This window comes from Gorilla gorilla, chromosome 2 (assembly GCF_029281585.2).
Source record: "Gorilla gorilla gorilla isolate KB3781 chromosome 2, NHGRI_mGorGor1-v2.1_pri, whole genome shotgun sequence".
NCBI classification, from domain to species: domain Eukaryota; kingdom Metazoa; phylum Chordata; class Mammalia; order Primates; family Hominidae; genus Gorilla; species Gorilla gorilla.
In genome coordinates, this window is record NC_086017.1 from 143,979,089 (window position 1) to 143,996,860 (window position 17,772).

The following is a 17,772-nucleotide window of genomic DNA, read 5'->3' on the forward strand; positions in this document are numbered from 1 at the left end:
ATCAGCTTAAGGAGATTTTGGGCTGAGACAATGGGGTTTTCTAGATATACAATCATGTCGTCTGCAAACAGGGACAATTTGACTTCCTCTTTTCCTAATCGAATACCCTTTATTTCCTTCTCCTGCCTAATTGCCCTGGCCAGAACTTCCAACACTATGTTGAATAGGAGTGGTGAGAGAGGGCATCCCTACCAAGCAAATGGAAAACAAAAAAAGGCAGGGGTTGCAATACTAGTCTCTGATAAAACAGACTTTAAACAACAAAGATCAAAAGAGACCAAGAAGGCCATTACATAATGGTAAAGGGATCAATTCAACAAGAAAAGCTAACTATCCTAAATGTATATGCACCCAATACAGGAGCACCCAGATTCATAAAGCAAGTCCTGAGTGACCTACAAAGAGAGACTCCCACACAACAATAATGGGAGACTTTAACACCCCACTGTCAACATTAGACAGATCAACGAGACAGAAAGTTAACAAGGATACCCAGGAATTGAACTCAGCTCTGCACCATGCGGACCTAATAGACATCTACAGAACTCTCCACCCCAAATCAACAGAATATACATTTTTTTCAGCACCACACCACACCTATTCCAAAATTGACCACATACTTGGAAATAAAGCTCTCCTCAGCAAATGTAAAAGAATAGAAATTATAACAAACTGTCTCTCAGACCACAGTGCAATCAAACTAGAACTCAGGATTAAGAAACTCACTCCAAACCGCTCAACTACATGGAAACTGAACAACCTGCTCCTGAATGACTACTGGGTACATAACAAAATGAAGGCAGAAATAAAAATGTTCTTTGAAACCAACGAGAACCAAGACACAACATACCAGAATCTCTGGGACACATTCAAAGCAGTGTGTAGAGGGAGATTTATAGCACTAAATGCCCACAAGAGAAAGCAGGAAAGATCCAAACTTGACATCCTAACATCACAATTAAAAGAACTAGAAAAGCAAGAGCAAACACATTCAAAAGCTAGCAGAAGGCAAGAAATAACTAAAATCAGAGCAGAACTGAAGGAAATAGAGACACAAAAAAACTCTTCAAAAAATTAATGAATCCAGGAGCTGGTTTTTTGAAAGGATCAACAAAATTGATAGACCGCTAGCAAGACTAATAAAGAAAAAAAGAGAGAAGAATCAAATAGACGCAATAAAAAATGATAAAGGGGATACAAACTACCATCAGAGAATACTACAAATACCTCTATGCAAATAAACTGGAAAATCTAGAAGAAATGGATAAATTCCTTGACACATACACTCTCCCAAGACTAAACCAGGAAGAAATTGAGTCTCCGAATAGACCAATAACAGGATCTGAAATTGTGGCAATAATCAATAGCTTACCAACCAAAAAGAGTCCAGGACCAGATGGATTCACAGCTGAATTCTACCAGAGGTACAAGGAGGAACTGGTACCATTCCTTCCGAAACTATTCCAATCAATAGAAAAAGAGGGAATCCTCCCTAACTCATTTTATGAGGCCAGCATCATCCTGATACCAAAGCCGGGCAGAGACACAACCAAAAAAGAGAATTTTAGACCAATATCCTTGATGAACATTGATGCAAAAATCCTCAATAAAATACTGGCAAACCGAATCCAGCAGCACATCAAAAAGCTTATCCACCGTGATCAAGTGGGCTTCATCCCTGGGATGCAAGGCTGGTTCAATATATGCAAATTAATAAATGTAATCCAGCATATAAACAGAACCAAAGACAAAAACCACATGATTATCTCAATAGATGCAGAAAAGGCCTTTGACAAAATTCAACAACGCTTCATGCTAAAAACTCTCCATAAATTAGGTATTGATGGGACGTATCTCAAAATAATAAGAGCTATCTATGACAAACCCACAGCCAATATCATACTGAATGTGCAAAAACTGGAAGCATTCCCTCTGAAAACTGGCACAAAATTCTTATCTGTTAAAAGTGGACATGTGTCTTTGGCCCATGAGAAAATGAGTTTACCTGGGGGGAAAGATCCATAAGTAGGGTGTCCCTGTTTTCCCAGAACAGTCCAGGTTATTTCCATGTAATTATTAACAGCATTCCTTTTCTTGATCAAATGAGCACCAGCTGAATAATGCATTACATGGTCACCTTGCCTATGTGGTAGAGGAACCCATCCATGAGTAAAGGCCTGGCCATGTGATTGACTGGTACCATTCAAGGCATGGTGAGGGGTTCATCGTGGTGGGGCAGTGGGGGCACTGGTGGTGGAGCGATAGGGCAGGTGGCATAGTAAGAGAGACTGGATTGGGCTAAATGAAGAGTCTGTGTGCCCTGCCAAGCAGAATTATGACTATGCTTGTTTAAGTGCTCCCCTTGCATGCTTATGAAAGGACTGTTCATTATGCTTTGCTTTAGAGAGATTTTGGAACTGGGTTTTCCCAGCTGAAATATTTGTTTTGTATGTTAAAACAATAAGATCCTCTATTTAACTTTAAATTTACATTAATTAAAATTAATTACAATTTAAACATTCAGTTTCTTTGTTGCAGTAGCCACATGTATGGCTAGTAGCCACTGTATCGAACAGTGCAGTTATAAAATTTTTCCATCATCACAGAAAGTTCAACTGGACAGCACTGCTCTAGGCTGTTGCAGATTGATGAGACTAAGGAGGCATGACAACTAAAGGCAATGTGTCATCCTGGATTGAGTCCTGGACCACAAAAAAAGGACATCAGTAGGACATTTGGTGAAATTTAAATAAGGTCTGTAATAATACTATTGAATCAGTTCTTATTTGATAATTGTACTATAGTATGGAAGATGTACATATTTGGGGCCAAACTTGTTATTATCTTGCAACTTTTTCATAAGTCTGAAGTTATTTCAAAACGAAAAGTTAAAAAAATGTATACATACACATTTATTTCTCTAAAAGCATGTGTACCACCTGTTAGGTAGGACAGTGAGAATACTTAGACCAGTGCTTCTCAAATTTGAACAGGCATACAAATCATCTGAAGATCTTTTTAAAATGCAGGTTCTAGTTTAGTAGTTCTGGGGTGGCTCTTGAGAGTCTACATTTTTTTCTTTCTTTTTTTCTTTTTAAAGACAGAGTCTTGCTCTGTCATTCAGGCTGGAGTGCATTGGCACAATCATAACGCACTGCAGCCTTGAAATCCTGGGCTCAAGCAATCCTCCTGCTTCATCCTTTCATGTAGCTGGGATTACAGGCATGTGCCACTACATCTGACTAATTTTATTATTTTTTTGTAGAGTCAGGGTCTTGCTATGTTGCTCAGGCTGGTCTCAAACTCCTGGACTCAAGCGCTGCTCTCCTACCTTAGCCTCCGAGTTGCTGCTCAGATTTTCCCTTTTGATCAGGTGATGCCTGTTTTGTTATCCAAGGAACATAGCTTGAATAGCAAGGTTTTAAAGAACTGTGAAAATTGTGATTCTTATATATATATAAACCCAATGGTAAGGCTGCTAACATTGGAATGTTATTCATAAAGGCAGTAGTTGACCTTATTATTTGGATTGGTCATGTTCCATGAATAGAGTGGAAATGTGATTGCTGGTATGCTGAAACAGTATCTTCTCGTTAACTATTAGATCTTGGTAGTTATGTTTTGCTGTTTAGTTTCGGTTTTGTGCACTCAAAAGGGAAAGAAAAAGTCAAGAAATCTCATGGTTCAATTTCAGCATGCATCAACTGATTTTCTTATTTATGGAAGTCTAACTGCAACATAAAACATTCCAATGTACAGGTGCTGAGGTTTTTGAATAGCTTCCATTTATAGCTTGGGTCTAACTCTTCTCGCCTAAGGGGAGGCGAGCTGGAGGACTGGTAGATAAATATATATTACATAAATCTTTGTGTGCTCCCCACACAAGATGGTTACTTTCGGGTTTTCCAAATTATTCAAGTGTTTTATTTTTCCCCTTCAGGGTTTATACCACAGATGAGAACAGGGTGAGTTGCCCTTCTCAGAGACTTATTCCAGTATCAAGCCTACTTTTTCTTTCCTCTTATTTTCAAGCCTTTCTTTTGTCCTTGAAATATAAAACTTACATAATGACTCTACCATTGGAAGTTTTACATGGATTTCATTTTGCTGCTGATTTTATTTCTGGTCCTCTCTCCTGGTACCTTGTTTCCTTGTGTGTTTTATGGTTTTTAAAATTTATTTATTTATACCGTTTATTTTTCTTGATCTGTGAAAATTTTTTTGAGGCCTAGGATGAAGATGAGTTCCTCCAGAAAGAAAGTTTATCTGCCTTTATTAGATTCCTTGGTGATACTACTGCTCTGGAACTACTGTGAATTATCAGCTTACAAGTTTTGGAATTTTGTTGTAAATTCCTGTAAGGGATTGTTCATGATTATGAATGCTCATGTGGGACATTTTTCTCCTTCCTCCCACCATCAAGGTTTGAGTCTGGGCAATTTTCTTTAAAGCCTCCTTTAAAAGAAACTAGGGGTTAGGTTTATTTCTAGTTTACCCTTATATTGAAAATGCAGCCCTTTGGAGACTTGCTCAGTGGAGGTGGGGGTTGGGAGGCATGTTAGACTTTCAAGACCTAGACTTTGTTATCTGTTCTCAGAGACCTGAGAGGCTAGGAACACTGATGTTCAAGTTCACCCAGTATATAGCAACTGGCATCAGAGTGAAACCCCTTCCACTGCTCTCATTACTCTCTTGGCTCCTTATTCATTTAGGGATTTTTTTTTTTTTTTTTGCCTAAGTAAGTTTATGAATTAACCAAATATAATGGCTTTACCTTTAACATGCAGGCTTTCAAAAATCTATCACTTTGGGCCCAAACTTTGGCTATGGGGTTTCAAAACTAGGCTTTCAAGATGAGGAATGCCTTTCTTTTGGCCTCTTGTCTTTGATGCAAAGCAGTTGCAATTATCCTTCTGTAATCGGTGCTCTTCACAACCATACCTCCCTGAAACAAAGAAGGACTTAGCTTCAATATATATTTGTTTTAAAACTGGAAGCAGATGTAGGGTAAACAAACAAACTGTAAATGATAGAAACATTAGTTAATGTAAAATTATTTATTTGCTATAAAGATATATTTGACTATTCCTGGTATTTCAGCATAGGGATTACTGATAATTTATTTAACTAATCTCTTATTAATGAGCATTTTAATTCTTCCCGTTTTTTCCCTGCTATCCATGTTGCAACAGTGAACATTCTTGTACATTTATTTTGTATATATGTGCAACATTTCATCAGGATAAATGTCTACAAGTAAAATTGCTGGGTCAGATGGTATGTCCATTTACAATGCTGATGTTTATTGGTTAGGGCAATATTAAACAGTAATGATCATCTTTCACTAAAGCAAGCATGTGTTTCAGCATCAATTTCAGGGTAACACCCTTGTATTTTGCACACACAATTCTGCCCTCTATCAGAAAGACTTTTAGATTAGATATCCAACTGTATAATTATCTTTTGTATTCCCAGCTTTCACTTTAACAATCTTTTTTTTTTTTTTTTTGAGACAGAGTCTCACTCTGTCGCTCAGGCTGGAGTGCAGTGGCATGATCTACACTCACTGCTCACTGCAAGCTCCGCCTCCCAGGTTCACGCCATTCTCCTGCCTCAGCCTCCCGAGTAGCTGGGACTACAGGCGCCCACCACCATGCCCGGCTATTTTTTTTGTATTTTTAGTAGAGACGGGGTTTCACCATGTTAGCCAGGATGGTCTCCATCTCCTGACCTCGTGATCCGCCCACCTCGGCCTCCCAAAATGCTGGGATTACAGGCATGAGCCACCGCTCCTGGCCTTTAACAATCTTTAATAACTGTACTTAGAGGAATTCATGGATTGTTAGCAGTGATACAACTTCTGTGTAAATTTTAAGCTATTTAATGATCCTAGATGGATTCTTAGTTTGCACTTCTCATTTTTTTAGACAGGAGTAAGTACCAGTGACTACAAACTTATGGATAGAGTTATGTGTTAACTCTGAATTAAAGTCAGTCTTTAAGTGCTGTTTTGAATCATACACTAAAATCATAGCATATTAGAGTTCTAAGGGTTCTTATAGGTCTGTAACCAGAGTGCCGCAGTTTATAGTTTGGAATGCAAATAAGGCACTGCTCAGGAGAGGTCCCAAAGTGCAACATGTGAGCCTCACATGCCAAATGAATAGGAAACAGTGCTTTTCTTTGGGAGCCCCCTCCCCTGATATTCCTAGGGCCAGTTCTGGCCACTTCCATTTCAAATCCTGATGTCTCAACTCAGACACCAGGAGTGTCTCTGATGCCCCACAAGAAGCTGGTGGCTCCAGAGGAAGCTGCTTGTGTAGACTCTGCCTTGGACGACTGTTCTTTTCTAGGGAGCCAGAGAGAAGATCCCCAGCCTTTGGTTAAGTTCAGCCAGGAGAGGGCTCCTGTGAGACCTGGCCTGGCCTCCCATCATTAGATTCAATTCACTCACATAGCCACTTCTCTAGGACTCAAATCTGCCATCTGATTCTCGGGTTGGGTCTAGACCCAGTGTGCACTGTCTTACAGCTCCCAAAGCACATTCCTTTTCAAACGCCTAAGTCTGCAGAGGCTTGACTGGTGATCCTATGTTTTCTCTTTGGTAAGGGCTTATCTTAGGATCTTGTGGCCCTTTCCTGACTCCAGGCCTTGCTCAGGGCCACCCCCAGTCCACCCTGACTAGTTTTAATTTTAGAGACAAAGTGTAGGGGTCTTGATCCCTTCCTCTAGGAGAGTCTTGGGCTCCAAATGCAAATTTGACTACTCCCCTTCTCACCCCAGCAATCTTCAGGCTCTACATCTCAGCATTTTCTTTCTTTCTCACACAGAGATATGAAATTCCATTTTACCCAGCCATCCTACTGGAGAGCATTTAAGTCCAGTGCCCTCATTTTAAAAATGAGGAAACCAAAGCACAGAAAAGTTACTTACCTAGGATGACACACTTGGTCACAATAGACCAGAGGCAAGAATTCTTGTTGTCTAAATCATAATATAGGACTCTGTTATTTCCACTGAAATGTTTCTGTTTTGTGAGTTTTTTTCCAGTGAATTTTGAAATCCTAAGCCACATTCTGTCTCACATTCCTGGCCACATTCCACACTGCCCAGCTGAAATATGCTCAAACTTGCTGGGTGCTTTTATGATTTACCTAGTGGTGATTTCCAGAGTCAAAGCCAAACCACTCATTAAAAGCAGCCACTATTTTGGAAAGCCCACATCATTGTTCCCCTTCATTAGAATGAATAATCAAGAGCTAGCACTGAGCATATTTGTTGCCCTAGAATGTGCTTTGCTGCCTCTCTGTGACCCAGTGAATCTAGAAAATACTTATGCTGCAGCCCAGCATTTGAGGTATGTTTCCCTTCCCATAGTTCCCGTGGACTCTCCATTGGGTCAAACCTTTTGGAGGTATTTCTGATTCTATTTCATCTTGAACATTTGCCACTTGATGAGCAGCGTAGGGAAGAAACTGGAAAACAGAGAGTAAAGAAATCTATCTGAAAAGTGGTCTCAATACCCTGGGTCTTGGTTCTTGACCCCTGGGGCTGTCATCCTTACCTGTGGCATGGAGTTCTCAGCATATGCCTATTCCTCAGGCTGATAGCTAGTTTTGGGTGGGGAATGCAGTTTGAGAAGGTACTAGTCTGGAGGGAGGGGGCGTAGGAGGAGAGTTCATATTTAAAATTCCTTCTCTTGAGGAATTCAATTTCAAAAAGCCCAGAGTTCTGCTATATATTGGCAGAATACAATTAGTTGGCTTGTCTAATGTTGGGGCAGGACTGCCCTTTTAACAGAACACCATTCTCCAAAGACAGCCTTTAGCATTCTTTGACAAATATCTTTAAAGAAATCACTTTCATCTTGATTTTTTTTATTAGTTAACATGCAGCGAAAACTTAACCGTTGGTTTACATCTGTAGATTCTACTAAAAATTCAATCTGTTATCCACATCACATCACATGTCTCTAAGAGAGAGGTTCTTTGCCCTGGTTGCACATTGAATCACCTGGGGAACTTAAAAAACTTCTAATGTCCTGGCCACACCTCAGAGCAATTAAATCAGGTCCTCTGGAAATGGGACCCAAGCATCAGTACTTTTTCATTATTTGTTGTTAATTTTTGTAGGGATGGGCTCTTGCTATGTTGCCCAGGCTGATCTCAAACTCCTGACCTCAAGTGATCCTCCTGCCTCAGCCTCCCAAAGTGCTGGGATTACAAGCATGAGCCACCAAACCCAGCCGGCATTCTGGAGTCCAAGTTGAGAACTACTGCCTAAAAGTTGCTACCTGAAGGCAATAATTTGCCTGAATGCTACACTCTAAGCTTTACGAGGGCAGAAACTGGTTTGTTTACTCTCACTCATCCTCAATGCCTGTAATACCTCCTGACCCATACTTGGAGTTTAATGAATATTTATTCATTAAATGAATTAATGCTTGTTCAGAATTTCATTAAGATGTAGATAAAGAAATGCTCTGCCTTTTGCCTGGGAGTGATGTTGGAAATCCTTAATCACTTATATGGCCATGACACTTGATCAGAGTGTTAGAGGCCTCTATGTGCCCTGAAACCTTAAATTATAGGATCATAGGAGGTTTAGTGTCCTGGTGGAGGGGCCTCATTGGCCAGGACTGTCGGGACACTTTGGGGAGATCAGCACAATAGCTATTTACCAACTGGAATGAAAGCATTTTAATATTTTAACAATAGGTCCAGCTGTACACAGCGGTGGGAGAGCAGGCTACCATGGTTTACATTTTGATCCTTCTGCTGTTAATGGGATTTCCTAGTCTGAAAGGCTGTAAGTGTTATAGCTATATGTGTTCTGTTGCTGTCTTACCTCTCAGACTTCACCTTATATCACTCCCCTGACCCTCTTCTCGGCAACACTGGCCTTCTCTGTGTTTCTTCAACACGGCCAAGCTCCTTCTTGCCTTAGGGCCTTTGCTCTTGCTATTCAGTCTGCTGGATTATTTGCCCAATGGGAGGAGCTGCAAAGTCATGTTACAAAGGGCATAGATTCAAAGAAGGGATGGCAGTAGCCATTTCTGTTACTCTACCACGTGGCCCCTTCATGTAAATGCTCAGCATCTCAGATTTCTTCTTCATCCCTCTTTTCCTCTCCAAAATGCTACTTGGGTATAATAAAGAAAAAATGTCACTTGTGTGGCATGATAGTCTCAGAGAGAAAAAGATGTCCCTTCAGTTTCTCTTGGATCATCTCTGGTCTTAGCTAGAGAGTGCTTGGTCCCAGCTGCCACTTGCACTTGAGCTTCAGGCTCCATCCCTGAGTGTTCTGTTCATGTTTGGTGCTGATAGTTATGGCTGTCGAAACTTGGGTTAGTTATTTTTGTCTTGACTGGGTCTAGATAACTAGGACTCATATCCTTCTCCTTGGCATTGCAGACACTAGAAGCTTTTGCATTTAGGTTTATAATTCAGCTAATGTTCATATTTTTCAAACTACTTATTCAGATTTACCAGCATTGAATTACCTTAACTTCCTTGTTCAAAATCAATTGAATATAATAAATGTGTGGTCTATTTCTGGACTCTCTAATCTGTTCCATTAATCTATTTTTATATCTACCAATACCACACTGTCTTGATTGCTGTACCTTTATAATAAGTTTTGAAATCAGGTAGGATGAGGTTCCAACATTATTCTTTTTACTGCTTTTACTTAGGTCTTCTTTAATTTCTGTCAGCAGTGTTTTATACGTTTTGGTATATATGTCTTTGCTGAATTTAGTCCATACATATATATTTAATTATATATAGATACACAATCACATTTTAGTGCTACTATAAGTGCCAGATTTTGTGGCTAAATATATGTAACACAAGACTTATCATTTTCACCATTTTAAGTGTACAGTTCAGTGGAATTAAGTGCATTTACATTTTTGTGCAACCCTTACCCACACCCCATCTCCAGAACGGTTTTTTTCCTAAGCTGAAACTGTACCATGAAACACAAACTTCCCAATTCTTCAACCCTGCCAACTACCATTTTACTTTCTTTCTCTATGATTTTGACTATTATAAGACCTCATTTAAGAGGAATCATACAGCATTTGTTCTTTTGTGGCTGGCATATTCTACTTAGCATGGTGTCTTTAGGGTTCATCCGTGTTATAGAATGTGTCAGAATTTCTTTTTTTTTGTTTTTTTTTTTTTTGTTTTTTTTTTGAGATGGAGTCTCGCTCTGTTGCCCAGGCTGGAGTGCAGTGGCGCGATCTTGACTCACTGCAAACTCTGTCTCCTGGGTTCAAGCAATTCTCCTACCTCAGCCTCCTGAGTAGCTGGGATCACAGGCATCCGTCACCACCCCTAGCTAATTTTTGCATTTTTAGTAGAGACGGGGTTTCACCACATTGGCCAGGCTAGTCTTGAACTCCTGACCTCAGATGATCTGCCTGCCTTGCCTCCCAAAGTGTTGGGATTATGGGCCTGAGCCACTGCGCCCAGCCAGGATTTCTTTTTTTTTAAGGCTGAATAATATTCCATTGTATGTATATACAATATTTTGTTTATCCTTTCATCTATTGATGGATGCAACAATATTGAATTACCATCTATTGATGGAAGCAACACGAATTGCTTCCACCTTTTGGCTATTGTGAATAATGCTTCTATGAACACAAACGTACAAATATATGCTCAAGTCCTTGCTTTCGATTCTTTCAGATATATACTTTAAATGTGTGTGTGTGTGTGTGTGTGTGTGTGTGTGTGTGTGTGTGTGTGGTAGGGGAAGGAGTGTCACAATCCCGTTGGCTGGGGACCTGGATAGAACAAAAACAGAAAAGATAAATTGGTCTCTGTCCTCCTGGAGCTAGGATATACTCTTCTGTTGCTTTTGGACATCAGAACTCCAGGCTTATCCAGCTTTTGGATTCCAGTATTTACACCAGTGGCCCCCCAGGTTCTCAGGCTTTTAGGCTTGCATTGAGCCATACTAATGGCATCCCAGGGTCTCCAGCTTGTAGATAGCCTGTTATGGGACTTCTCAGCCTTCAGAATTGTGTGTGCCAATTCTCCTAATAACCTCCTCTTTATCTGTCTGTCTATCTATCTATCTATCTATCTATCTATCTATCTATCTATCTATCATCTATCCATCCATCTACCTATTTATCTATCCATCCTATTTGTTGTGTGTCTCTGGAGAACCTTGACTAATTCAAACTTCAATTTACATCCCTGTAGCAGCCACTCTCTATTAGATATCATTGGGTCTTTCCCCAGACATGTGCAGCCTAGCCTTCAACCAATAACCCAAGGAAGACCCACACGGACTTTCCCCTACCTACTTCATAGCCAGTCAACTTTATTCTCTCTAATGCCCTTTGTTCTCTCTGATGCTCTCAGCTTACATTTCATCTCCTTGCATTGTGGTCAGAAAAATGCTGCCAAGCAAAGAGCCAGGGTGAATATGGGTTAAAGCTTACAAATCTTAGGTGTTTCCTTTTGCCAAGGAGTATATATATATATATAATAATATATGTAATATAAATATATATGATAATATAAATATATATATATGTATCAAGGACCCATATTTTTGTTATCTTTTCCTTCTGCCATTTTCCTATGTGTTATGTTTTCAACCTTAGTTTGTTGTCTCATGGTTGCAAGGTGGCTGCCACTGCTCCAGACATCACATCCTCACATAGGTGTTTTCTAGGCAGTAAGAAGGAATAGGTCTCTTTTCCATTTATGATTTTATCAGGGGGAAAAGCCATATCCAAAGTCCTTCCAGAAGATTTCACTTAATGTTTCTTTGGCCAGAAATGAGACTCTCCCAAATCAATCACTAGCAAAGGGCAATGGATTCTTTTCTTTTTTGTTTTGTTTTCTTTTCTTTCCTTTTCTTTCCTCTCCTCTCCTCTCCTCTTCTTTTCTTTCTTTCTCTTGCTTGCTTGTCATGGTGTCACCCTGTCCCTAGGCTGAAGGGCAGTGGTGTGATCATAGCTCACTGCAACCTCAAACTCCTAGGGTCAAGCGATCCTCCCATCTCAGCCTCCCTTGTAGCTAGGACTACAGGTATACACTACCACACCTAACTAATATTTTTTAAATTCTTTGTAGAGACAGAGCCTCACTGTGCTGCCCAGGCTGATCTTAAACTTCTGGCCTCAAGCAGTCCTCCTGCCTCAGCCTTCCAAAGAGCTGGGATTACAGGCATAAACCACTGTGCCTGCCTTGGCTGGGCAATGGATTTTAGAGGCCAATAATGATTCAACTTTTGAGGTAAGGTGAAAGGCCCTTATCTTTCTGAGATAAGATGTCTTTATTTTATTTTATTTATTTATTTATTTATTTATTTATTTTTTGTGTGTGAGCAACACGGCTGTTTATTTCACCTGGGTGCAGGCGGGCTGAGTCCGAAAAGAGAGTCAGTGAAGGGAGATGGGGTGGGGCCGTTTTATAGGATTTGGGAAGGTAATGGAAAATTACAGTCAAAGGGGGTTGTTCTCTGGTGGGCAGGGGCGGGGTCACAAGGTGCTCAGTGGGGGAGCTTCTGAGCCAGGAGAAGGAAATTCACAGGGTTAATCACTCCGTTAAGGTGGGGCAGGAACAAATCACAATGGTGGAATGTCATCAGTTAAGGCGGGGCAGGGGCTTTTCACTTCTTTTGTGATTCTTCAGTTACTTCAGGCCATCTGGGCATATACGTGCAAGTCACAGGGGATGCGATGGCTTGGCTTGGGCTCAGAGGCCTGACATTCCTGCCTTCTTATATTAATAAGAAAAATAAAACAAAATAGTGTTGAAGTGTTGGGGTGGCGAAAATTTTTGGGGTGTGGTGTGGAGAGAGAATGGGCGATGTTTCTCAGGGCTGCTTCAAGAGGGATTAGGGGCGGTGTGGGAACCTAGAGTGGGAGAGATTAAGCTGAAAGGAGATCTTGTGGTAAGGGGTGATATTGTGGGGATGTTAGAAGAAACATTTGTCATATAGAATGATTGGTGATGGCCTGGATACGGTTTTGTATGAATTGAAAAACTAAATGGAATAAGAAGGAGAAAAACAGGCATAAAAGGTCTAAGAATTAGGAGGACCTAGGACATCTGATTAGAGAGTGCCTAAGGAGCATAGTCCTGCCAGTAAAGATTATTTATTTACTTCAAGAGTTTAGAGTGGCGGTTTGGGGATAGCACCAGGAGATATCAGCAGTGATGGCTTGGAGAAACAGTGTAAACTGGCACTGTAAACAAGAGCAGGGCACGTATGAGTAGTTGAGAACGGAGAATAGGAATATGACTAGACAGAAAATAGTAGGGATGACAAGTTTTTTTGGGGGCACAGTCTAAGTTGGTCTGGTGTCTGGAATGAGACTGGGGCCTAATAAAAAGGAGCATCTATACAGGAGCTTAAATGGGCTGTACCTTGTAGCATTCTGAGGACAGGCCTGAATTCTGAGAAGTGAAAGTGGTAAAAGTATTGTCCAGTCATTTTTAAGTTGGTGGCTGAGCTTGGTGAGGTGTGTTTTTAAAAGATCTTTAGTCTGTTCTACTTTCCTTGAAGATGGAGGACCGTAAGGGATATAAAGGTTTCACTGAATACTAAGAGCCTGAAAAACTAATTGGCTGATTTGACTAATAAAGGCTGGTCTGCTGTCAGACTGTATAGAGGTGGCAAGGCTAAACTGAGGAATTATGTCTGACAGAAGGGAAGAAATGACTGTGGTGGCCTTCTCAGACCCTGTAGGAAAGGCCTGTACCTATCCAGTGAAAGTGTCTACCTAGACTAAGAGGTATTTTAGTTTCCTGACTCGGGGCATGTTGAGTAAAGCTAATTTGCCAGTCCTGGGTGGGGGCAAATCCTCAAGCTTGATGTGTAGGGAAGGGAGGGGGCCTGAATAATCCCTGAGGAGTAGTAGAATAGCAGATGGAACACTGAGAAGTTATTTCCTTGAGGATAGATTTCCACGATGGAAAGGAAATGAGAGGTTCTGAGAGGTGGGCTAGTGGCTTGTACTATAGCATAGCCTGCCTTTGCTGGTGTGTGGCGATTAGGCCTGGTGGAACTGCCATCAATAAATCAAGCGTGATCAGGGTGAGGAACAGGAAAGAAGGAAATATGGGGAAATGGGGTGAATATCAGGTGGATCAGAGAGATACAGTCATGGGGGTCAGGTGTGGTATCAGGAATAATGTGGGAGGCCGGATCGAAGTCCGGGCCAGGAACAATGGTAATTGTGGGACTTAACAAAGAGTGAGTACAGCTGAAGGAGCCGGGAGCAGAAGTATATGCGTCAGGTGTGAGGAAGAAAATAGATTTTGGAAGTTATGAGAAATGTAGAGAGTGAGTTGAGCATAGTTTGCGATTTTTAGGGCCTCTAAAAGTATTAAAGCAGCGGCAGCCGCTACACGCAGACATGAGGGCTAGGCTAAAACAGTAAGGTCAAGTTGTTTGGACAGAAAGGCTGCAGGATGTGGTCCTGGCTCTTGTGTAAGAATTCTGACCGCACTAACCATGCCTAGGAAGGAAAGGAGTTGTTTTGTAAGGGATTGAGGTTTGGGAGATTAATCGGACACGATCAGCAGGGAAAGCACGTGTGTTTTTATGAGAATTATGCTGAGATAGGTAACAGATGAGGATGAAATTTGGGCTTGACTGAAGTAATGGGGGCTGTCTGTGAAGGCTTGTGGCAGTACAGCCCAGGTAATTTGCTGAGCCTAATGGGTGTCAGGGTCAGTCTAAGTGAAAGCAAAGAGAGGCTGGGATGAAGGGTGCAAAGGAATAGTAAAGAAAGCATGTTTGAGATTCCAGAACAGAATAATGGGTAGTAGAGGGAGGTATTGAGGATAGGAGAGTATATGGGTTTGGCACCACGGGGTGGATAGGCAAAACAATTTGGTTGATAAGGCGCAGATTCTGAACTAACTTGTAAGCCTTGTCTGGTTTTAGGACAGGTAAAATGGGGGAATGGTAAGGAGAGTTTATAGGCTTTAAAAGGCCATGCCGTAGCAGGCGAGTGTTAACAGGCTTTAATCCTTTCAAAGCGTGCTGTGGGATGGGATATTGGCGTTGAGCAGGGTAAGGGTGATTAGGTTTTAATGGGATGGTAATGGGCATGTGATCGGTTGCCAGGGAAGGAGTAGAGATGTCCTATACTTGTGGGTTAAGGTGGGGGGATATGAGAGGAAGACTCGAAGGAGGCTTTGGGTTGGGGAGAAGGGCGACAATGAGATGTGGCTGTAGTCCAGGAATAGTCAGGGAAGCAGATAATTTGGTTAAAATATCTCGGCCTAATAAGAGAACTGGGCAGGTGGAGATAACTAAAAAAGAGTGCATAAAAGAGTGTTGTCTAAGTTGGCACCAGAGTTGGGGAGTTTTAAGAGGTTTAGAAGCCTGGCTGTCAATACCCACAACAGTTATGGAGGCAAGGGAAACAGGCCCTTGAAAAGAAGGTAATGTGGAGTGGGTAGCCTCCGTATTGATTAAGAAGGGGACGGACTTACCCTCCACTGTGAGAGTTACCTAAAGCTCGGTGTCCGTGATGGTCTACGGGGCTTCTGAGGCAATCAGGCAGCATCAGTCTTCAGCCGGTAAGCCAAGAAGGAGTCAGTCAGAGAGCCTTGGGCCAGAGTTCCAGAGGCTCTGGGAGTGGCTGCCAGGTGAGTTGAACAGTCCGATTTTTCAGTGGGGTCCCACACAGATGGGACGCGGCTTAGGAGGAATCCCGGGCTGCGGGCATTCCTTGGCCCAGTGGCCAGATTTCCGGTACGTGTAGCAAGCTCCTGGGGAGGAGGTTCTGGAGGAACACCTGGCTGCTACAGTTCAGGCGTTTGGAAGTTCTTGTGTGCTGGAGATGTGGCTGGGGTTTGTCTCACAGTGGAGGCAAGGAATTGCAACTTTTTCTGTTATTGCACACCTTGAAGGTGAGGCTAATTAAGTCCTGTTGTGGGGTTTGAGGGCCAGCTTCCAGTTTTTGGAGTTTTATTTAATGTCGGGAGCAGATTGGGTAATACAATGTATATTGAGAATAAGATGGCCTTTTGACCTTTTAGGGTCTAGGGCTGTAAAGCGTCTCAGGGTTGCTGCCAAATGAGCCATGAACTGGGCTGGATTTTTATATTTGATGAAAAAGAGCCTAAACGCTATCTGATTTGGGATAAAGAAAAAGGAGCATTAACCTTGACTATGCCTTCAGCTCCAGCCACCTTTTTAAGAATAAATTGCTGGGCAGGTGGGGGAGGGCTAGTCACGGAATGAAATTGTAAGCCAGACCAGGTGTGAGGAGGGGAGGCGATAAAAAGTTTACAGGGTGGAGGAGCAGAGGCTGAGGAAGAATTGGGACCTGGCTTGGGCTGGCGAGGAGGGGAGAGGTCAGATGGGTCTGTAGAAAAGGAAGATTAGAAAGACTCAGCGACCTTGGGGTTGGGACTCAGGGGACAGGTGGGAGGGAAAGAAGGAAGATTTGGGACGAGTTGCACTGGGCACAGAGACTAGGAAGGGACTGATGTGTAAAAGAATGCCTGGACGTCAGGCACCTCAGACCATATGCCCATTTTACAACAAGAATTATTTAGATCTTGTAGGATGGAAAAATTGAAAGTGCCGTTTTCTGGCTATTTGGAACTACTGTCGAGTTTGTATTGGGGTCAAGCGGCATTGCAGAAGAAAATAAGGCGTTTAGGTTTTAGGTCAGGTGTGAGTTGAAGAGGTTTTAAGTTTTTGAGAACACAGGCTAAGGGAGAAGAGGGAGGAATGGAAGGTGGAAGCTTACCTATAGTGAAGAGGCAAGCCCAGAGAAAAGAGTAGAGACACGGAGAAGGGGTAGGGGGTTCTTGCCCTCCAGAAGCAGAGAAGGGGTTGGGGCACGGAAATAAGGGATTGGGGCACAGAGATAAGAGGTTGGGGTGCGGAAATAAGCGATTGGGGGGTTCTTGCCCCCTAGGAAAGCAGGACTTGCCGCTAAGGGTGAAGGGGAAGGGGTTGAGGGGTACTTGCCCCTGCCCCAGGAAAGCAGGACTTGCCACTAAGGGTGAAGGAGAAGGGGTTGAGGGGTACTTGCCCCTGCCCCAGAAAAGCAGAGTGGGGTAAAGACAAGGAGAGAAGGGGTTGAGGGGTACTTGCCCCTTCCCCAGAAAAGTGGGACTTGCCACTAAGGGTGAAGGACCAAGGCAGGCGTCCCTGTGTGGTCTGACACCCTTGAAACGTGAGTGTATAATCAGAGAGGCATCCCTGCAGTGATTAAACACCAAGGGAAGGCTGCCTTCCCAGTCCGTGACTGGTGCCGGAGTTTTGGGTCCACGGATAAAACCTGTCTCCTTTGTCTCTACCAGAAAATGAAAGGAATTGAAATTAAGAGAAGGGAGAGATTGAAGTGTGGCGCCAAGATTGAAAGGAGAAAGAGGTTGAGGGATAGTGAGGGAGGTTGGAGAAGAGAATAAAAAGTGGCCGCTTACCGGATTTGAAATTGGTGAGATGTTTCCTGGGCTGGTCGGTCTGAGGACCTGAGGTCGTAGGTGGATCTTTTTCACGGAGCAAAGAACAGGAGGACAGGGGATTGATCTCCCAAGGGAGGTCCCCCGATCCGAGTCACGGCACCAAATTTCACTCGAGTCCATGTGAAGAGACCACCAAACAGGCTTTGTGTGAGCAACATGGCTGTTTATTTCACCTGGGTGCAGGTGGGCTGAGTCTGAAAAGAGAGTCAGCCAAGATGTCTTTAAAGTAAGGTGAATTTTGTTGTTCATTTTGCTGTCTTAACAAGATTAAGAATTTATAAACTAATAAAGACGAAAAAAT